Here is a 7,500-nt window from a genome sequence, read left to right on the forward strand (position 1 = left end):
GCGCAAATTACTCACTGACAATTCATTTCATTGTTATGTTACATTTGGTAAAACCTCAATGGCAAATATATACTAAAATATTAGCATGTAATAGTGATTGTCTGTGAATACAAACATTTGATAAATAACGATAACCTAACATAAACGCCATTTCACCTTAGATACACACCATGAGCAGTAATGCTCAACGAAGCCATAAAATATAAAAATTGATAATTTTTGAAGCCTGCAATAAACTCTGCATTTGACCCAAAGGGTGGTGTTAGATGTGGATAATGAGCAAACAGAGAGAGTCCTTGGGCAACAAATAGTTATTGAATTGAACTGATGAACTGAATATAGAATTTAGGCCAAAGGCCGAGCACTGGGACCTATGAGGTCACTCAGCGCTGAAACGGAAACTGACAGTAAAAGTTTTAAAGGTGTAACAGGAGGAAGACAGTTACACTATGAATCAATTGTTAGGAGAGGGCGGAAAGTAAGATGGAAGAGAATATGAAAGGAGGTACAGTAAAAGGAACAAAAGGGGTTGCAGCTAAGGGCCGAAGGCACGCTGCAAAGAACCTTAAGTAATGCCTGCAGTACACCGTGTGGGGTGCACTGACGGCACTAATACCCTACGGAGGTCTAGAGAGATAAACCAATTGCAAATGGCATGGACCAGGTGGCGAAAGCGTAGATAAATACGTTAACTCTGTTATCTGAAAGTGATAAAACATGCAAAACTCTCCTTAACACTGCTAAGATTATTCAGCACTAATTACTGAATGAAAATACGTGGGAAAATCTCCACCTTACAAACAAGCTGCAAAAAAAAAAAAAAACATAAACCAAGAGACATTAAACTTTACAAAAAAAAAATGTGCACAATTAAGAGCTGATAATCCTCTTAATTTGATTACCAAACTGAAACCGACTCGAGAACTATTCTCCATTCAGTTCTTCGAAAACGAGCAAGATACTACAGAGGCCTGAATTAAAATACTACTGAGATATCAAAAGACGGTGCCTTTTGAGAGAGAGAGAGAGAGAGAGAGAGAGAAGAGTTTTCGATGGCATACAAAATGTGGTAATCACCAGAGAACGCCTATGACGTACTGAAATACACAAGAGAAAAATAAGAGAGAGAGAGAGAGAGAGTTTTCGATGGCATGGAAAAATGTGGTAATCACAAGAGAATACCTATAACGTATGAAATACACAATAAAAAGTAAGAGAGAGAGAGAGAGAGTTTCGATGGCATGTTAAATGTGGTAATCACAAGAGAATATCTATAGCGTACTGAAATACACAATGAAAATGTAAGAGAGAGAGAGAGAGAGAGAGAGAGAGAGAAATTTTCAATGGTAAAATGGGGCATTCACAGAGACTACCAATAATGTAATAAAGCACACAACATAAAACAGTCTTTAAAACACACACAACCTTATATAACCAAAAACAAAGGTTGCTATACCTAAAACTCCAACTAACCAACAGCGCCGTACTATGTAGTCTTCCAAGAACCTACATAAACTGTAAACCAGAAACTACACGAATTCCGGTACAGGAGCAAAAATGCCAGCGTAACCTTTCCGAGAGAGAGAGAGAGAGAGAGAGAGAGAGAGAGAGAGAGAGAGACGCGACGTTTCTATCTATAGACGTTGACACCTCCACTGTTTTTCGAAATCGATACGGACAAATCTCCAGGTATGTGGAAATGCCAGGAACAAGCGATATCTGCAGGGTACCCAACACAATGGATAAGATAGCGTCAATTGCATAAGCAAGCAGCTGTATGTATGTGTGTGTGTGTGTGTGTGTGTGAGAGAGAGAGAGAGAGAGAGCGCAATATTAGTGTCTTATAATGGAGTGAGGGTTAACTCGCAGAGGCCTGCCTATTTCGATTACACTTCCAGATGAGTGAAACTAATCTACAGGTAATCTCTCTCTCTCTCTCTCTCTCTCTCTCTCTCGCTGCTGCGACCAGCAACAGTCGACAAGGAACCTAGTCACTCCTTACTTCAACAGTAGCAAGTTGGATTATTTTTAGTTATTTTTTTAAGAAGCCCAAAACGTTCCTCCTCGCCCGATTTGGGGATCGAACATTGGTCTATACAGTTGTGAAACGAACGCTCTACCACTTCCGCTGAGAGAGAGAGAGAGAGAGGGGAGGGGGAGGGATTTCTATAACGTCAAATAAAACTTCGAAAAAAGTATAAAAAATTCACTTGGGGAGAGAGGCAAGGACCACTCGCCAGAAATACTTCCTATTAAATATATGATGTCTAATCACTGTTCAAAGAGAACCTAACATAGTGTGTGTGTGTGTGAGAGAGAGAGAGAGAGAGAGAGAGAGAGAGAGAGAGAGAGAGAGAATTCCCTATCTTACTGTAAGAGACAGACAAAAACAGCAAAGTGGATCCTCTTCCCAAAAATAATTTTCTTAGAAAACTACACTGCCAGTCAAATCAAAGTTCAAAAGCCTGGAAATGATTTACACAACAGAGGAGAGAGAGAGAGAGAGAGAGAGAAAATTTCCTTTCTTACTGTAAGAGACAGACAAAAGCGGATGAATGGATCCTTTTCCCAAAAAATAATTTTCTTGGAAACCTACGAAGTCAAATCAAAGTTCAAAGCCTGGAAATGATTTACACAACGGGAAGAGAGAGAGAGAGAGAGAGAGAGAGAGAGAGAGAGAGAGAGAGAGAGAGAGAATAAATGATCATGATTGGTGATGGGTGTTAGTCGTATTTGGCGGCCGAGTTCAGAGGAGGGATCGTGTATCCGTGAATGATATATATCGGGGCTAAATTCACATACATTGGAATATAATCTGATACATTTAATTGTGAGCATGTAATAAATTGTTTATCGCTGCCAGCTGAAACCACACAGTGCATTTGATTGGAATATAGTGAATTGTTGATGAGCGCTAAAAAGATAACAGCGCCACAGCGTCACGCGGGGCTGCCTATGCCTGACTTCTGTAATTTCTCGTATCAATCACTCTCGAAAGGGGTTAAATATGCGGGCATAAACAAATTAATACGTGGGCATTACAAATAAATTTGTGGGTTAAAGATCTGTGGATATAAACAATTAACATGAATAAAAATGTATGGACTTAAACAAGTGAATAACGTGAGTAACAAAATTTGTGGATATACACCATAAACATGATGAAAAATACACGATGGTGAAAAATATACGGACTTAAACAAGTACATAATATGGGTATAAAAGTACATATGGGCCTAAACAAAGAATATGTCCATACACAAATAAATATAGTACAAAAACAAATAGAAATATGAAGGCAGAAACATACTGATAGCTGGGCTTTCACGTGATGATATGGGCATATAGAAATAAATGTCTTTCACATGATCATATGGGCATATAGAAATAAATGTATATGTGTATATAAATACACAATATAGGCATATAGAAATAAATGTGTGTATATAAATACACAATCATAAACAAACAATGACCATAAACAATCAAACGTATGGACACACACAACCGTCATCAAACACCAGCAGTCATTAAATGCGACCGTCTCCCAAACAGTCATCCAATCGGTACAGATTGCTGAAACTGATTCAACACTTGTGTCTTCCAAAGCGAAACCTCTGTCCAGTGACAGGAATAACTGTCACCCGACGCCAATGCCGTCTCTACAGCAGTGGTTACCTGCAGCACCATCCATCAGAATGTGACTCCTAAGCAATGGGAACGTCATTTACCACAAATGTCACACACGGTAACCGTTAACATCGAGATTATAATGTCTCTTGCATCTCTCTCGTCTACCAGATAAGATAATCTATCGATAAGTAATTCAAAGAATATTGTTTGAAGTCTACTGGAGAAACGATTTGATGACAAACTATATCTCTGTCATGGGTAAATTTATAACACAATTTAATGCAATTTACATTTAATAAATGTAACCCAAAATGCGTCAATCATGTTTACTGCAGAAAATTTAACATTAACATATTAGTACCGTCACCTAGTAATTTACTATAGAACGTCTAATACACTACATATACTAAATATTCTTATGCACTCCGTGCATATGTTCCTCTAAGTTCACAACAACAAATTCATCATTAAATTCTCTTGATAACTTATATACCAGTCCAAAATGAATTCAAAGATATATCATTCTACCGCATTTTGTAATTTATCAAGTACCACCAAACATGGAACGCTAGATAGCAAAACATTTGGTGGTATTCGAAGAAAGTTGACTTTCTCTCTCTCTCTCTCTCTCTCTCTCAAACAGACGACGAATAAACTAACAAGTCACCGATTAAAATGTATGTTTTTTTGACAATTTTTTTTTTTTTTTTTTTAAAGTTTAGCTCAACGATATGATGCAACTGGATAATGAATATGCAAGTAAACACTTGCACACTGATGTTTATATAATTATATATTTTAGTGTACTGAAGTCCAGTGACCGTAATCATTAGCGCATTTATATCCTTTAATTGCTGAATCAGTGATAAGGCCCCTTGTTCATACAGAAACATTCTTATACATTTTACTTAAACAGAAGGCTTATCAAAGAGAAAACTGAAGCATGAGAAAGTATAAGCATGAATGGGACGTGCCAGTGGAAAACTCTTCTCTCTCTCTCTCTCTCTCTCTCTCTCTCTCTCTCATGTAAACAAACTTCTAAGTTTTTATGAATGGCTTAATACGTAATGGGGCTCCCAAGACGTCAATGGTCGCTGGATAAACCTCTTTTTTTAGAGCAAATCATAACTCTCGGGTGACAGAACTCAAGTCAAAACTTCAAGAAAAGTTAAAGGGCTGCTCAAGTCAACTGGAGAGAGAGAGAGAGGGTGCTGCTTCATAAGCAGAGATATATCAGAAAGTAAAATATGAAATTAAGAACACCGATTCCTTTTTTTTTTTTTTTTTGTATGAACTTCAAAAGCGTCGGATCTGTTGCTTAATAAGCGGGGGACATTAAAGGAAATATATGGCCTCGATCAATCTCCGTAAGCTTGGCCGCATATTCATTTTGGTGAGTGGGATCGCTACAGATGATGTCATACAGACATCGCACCTGTATTACGATAAGATGCATCGCACCTGTATTATGATAAGATGCATAGCACCTGTATTATGATAAGAGGCGTTCAGCATTACAAGGGGCTCTCGCCACAAAAGAAATATTTTGAGTTATAAGCCATCAGAGTTTTGGAAATTCAACCTGCTCTAACTTCTCTATTTTTCAAGATACAAAGTTGAATTTTGTAAGGGATGAAGTATTTGCGATCAGGAATGGAATAGTACGCATAAAAATTTTATAGTTCAACCCCACCGCCTCTTTTTTTTATTTGAAAGAAAGGGGGATTATTTTAAAGCTGTTCAGGCGAAAAACGCCATTTTCAAAAAGTTTGGGCAAGAAGCCCTTCCAATGCTGAACGCCTGATAACATGCGCAAATACCTTGATTCATTCACTAATTCGTAAGTGCGTACTACCTTCCGGAGCCAAAGCATGTTACTAAATAGCCAAGAATCAAGCACACTCAACGATGCAACGGACACATTGAGATACAAGCTACAAGGTTGTTTACAAGCCAACCTTGTTAACATTTCCGTCCCTGATCTTTTCTATTTAAGTTGGAGCAGGGCAGCCGCTTTTTTCATTTTTTTTATTTCTTTTATGTTAAAATTATTAGCGTCAAAGAAAAACTGCTAATCTCTGAAACAACATTACGAAGACCATTTAATTAACGAAAATAACTCACTTGAAAAATTCTCATTTGTTCCGAAGCTATTATCAATGAATAAATCTCACCAAAAATGTCACACGTTTGGGATTCCCTCCAGTTATTTAATATCAAAATCAAAATTGTGATATTGGCCGTATCTACATTTTTAGCTTCATCCTCCATAACAAGCAAAAATAATCTAAACGAACTCAAAATGTAACTCTGAATCTTCTTACGAGTGAATCTAAGGTCACAGTCCGTCCTCAGGAGTACAGAACAGATAGGAGTCCTTACGTAACACAACCATTCCAAACAAATATCCTGTTCACCCCCCACGGACGGTTTATAACAAGGGCATTCTAAACAGCTCTCGAGCTGATCGCGCGCCCATATTGTTGCAAGAAACATAACAGGCCGTAATTGAGCCAATGTCAGCGTCCAGCAAACAAGGCCGCCGGGTGATGCGATACACACTTGTGTCACTAACGAGTGAATCCTGCCTCTTGTAACTCCGTAACCTTTGGCTAAATGCCGTGTATTCCCCCACCCACCCCCAACTCAACCATTCGGCAGCAGATTTCGGCCGTTTTCGCACTCAGTCGAATTCATCGTGCATCTCTGAGCTACCTGGAGACCTGTTCCTGCGCTGACTCCGAAGGGGAAGCACCAGTAATCCTCTTTTAGGATTGCGCTGTTCTGACACAGTCTTTGGATTTCTCTTCTTGCTTCTATTTTTCCAGGCTGCTGTTGTGACCGAGAGGTAGAATGTCGGGGGTTTACTTTGCGGTTAAGCCCGACCTTTCTCGCCCAATTCAATTTCTCGCGTCTTATTTTTTTTTTATTTTTTTATTTATTTATTTTTTTTAGGTCTGGGCTGATCTCCCTCATTCAATTTCTCGTTTCTTATTTTTTTTTTTTTGGGGGGTCTGGGCTGATATTCCTCATTTCAGTTTTTCGTGACTCATTAATTTTTTTATATTTTTTTTAAGGTCTGGGATGAAAAACGCCACTTTGATGCCAGCCCCAATTGAAATTTGCAATTAAAAAGTCCAACTCTGCTTTGTCTATATAAACAATTTCACCTTTTCACTCTTTCCTAATGATTAACATTGTAATGTTTTCATATTCTTGAAGGGAACTTTCGAGAGATTTACATTCACGTGTAACAAACTGAAGTGCACTCTGCAATGACAAGTACTGTACAGTGTATGCATGAGTCATAAAATTTGAAAAAAATTCCTATTTAAGCAAAATTAGGAACGTCCAATACATCATATAATAAGAGAGTAGATCCTAGAAGAACAAATGAAGCCACTGCCAAGTCATCCTGTAATTTTTTATTAAGGGATGAACAGCCAGTGCAGATAACTTCCTCATGAGAGGCTCCTTCACCCACAGACAATATCTAGCAAGCACTCTCAGCCTTCCTAGGTATGACAGCCCTTCAGAACTATATACAGCATGCAGTCTGTTCAACATAAGTGAAAAGACATTAGACCGACTGCCATTCCAGTTCTTTTGTATACATTTATAAGCTTGAAATCAAGAGGGTATGTGAATACGCTTACAAGAGGGTATATGAATTACAAGAGTGTATGCGAATATGCTTTCAAGAGGGAATGTGAATATGCTTTCAAGAGGCTATGTGAATATGCTTTCAAGATGGTACGTGAATATGCTTTCAAGAGGCTATGTGAATATGCTTTCAAGAGGCTATGTGAATATGCTTTCATGAGGGTATGTGAATGTGCTTTCAAGAGGGAATGTGTATATGCTTTC

The 7,500-nt window shown here is 38.2% G+C and overlaps 1 protein-coding gene across 12 annotated transcripts in view; it reads right to left on the reverse strand.

The window, feature by feature from the left end:
* The window catches only part of scalloped (TEA domain transcription factor 1 homolog scalloped), a 265,722-nt gene that overhangs the window by 166,051 nt on the left and 92,171 nt on the right, over nucleotides 1–7,500 (reverse strand). The window lies entirely within an intron of this gene.

This window comes from Macrobrachium rosenbergii, chromosome 53 (assembly GCF_040412425.1).
Source record: "Macrobrachium rosenbergii isolate ZJJX-2024 chromosome 53, ASM4041242v1, whole genome shotgun sequence".
In the NCBI taxonomy this organism is placed as follows: Eukaryota; Metazoa; Arthropoda; class Malacostraca; order Decapoda; family Palaemonidae; genus Macrobrachium; species Macrobrachium rosenbergii.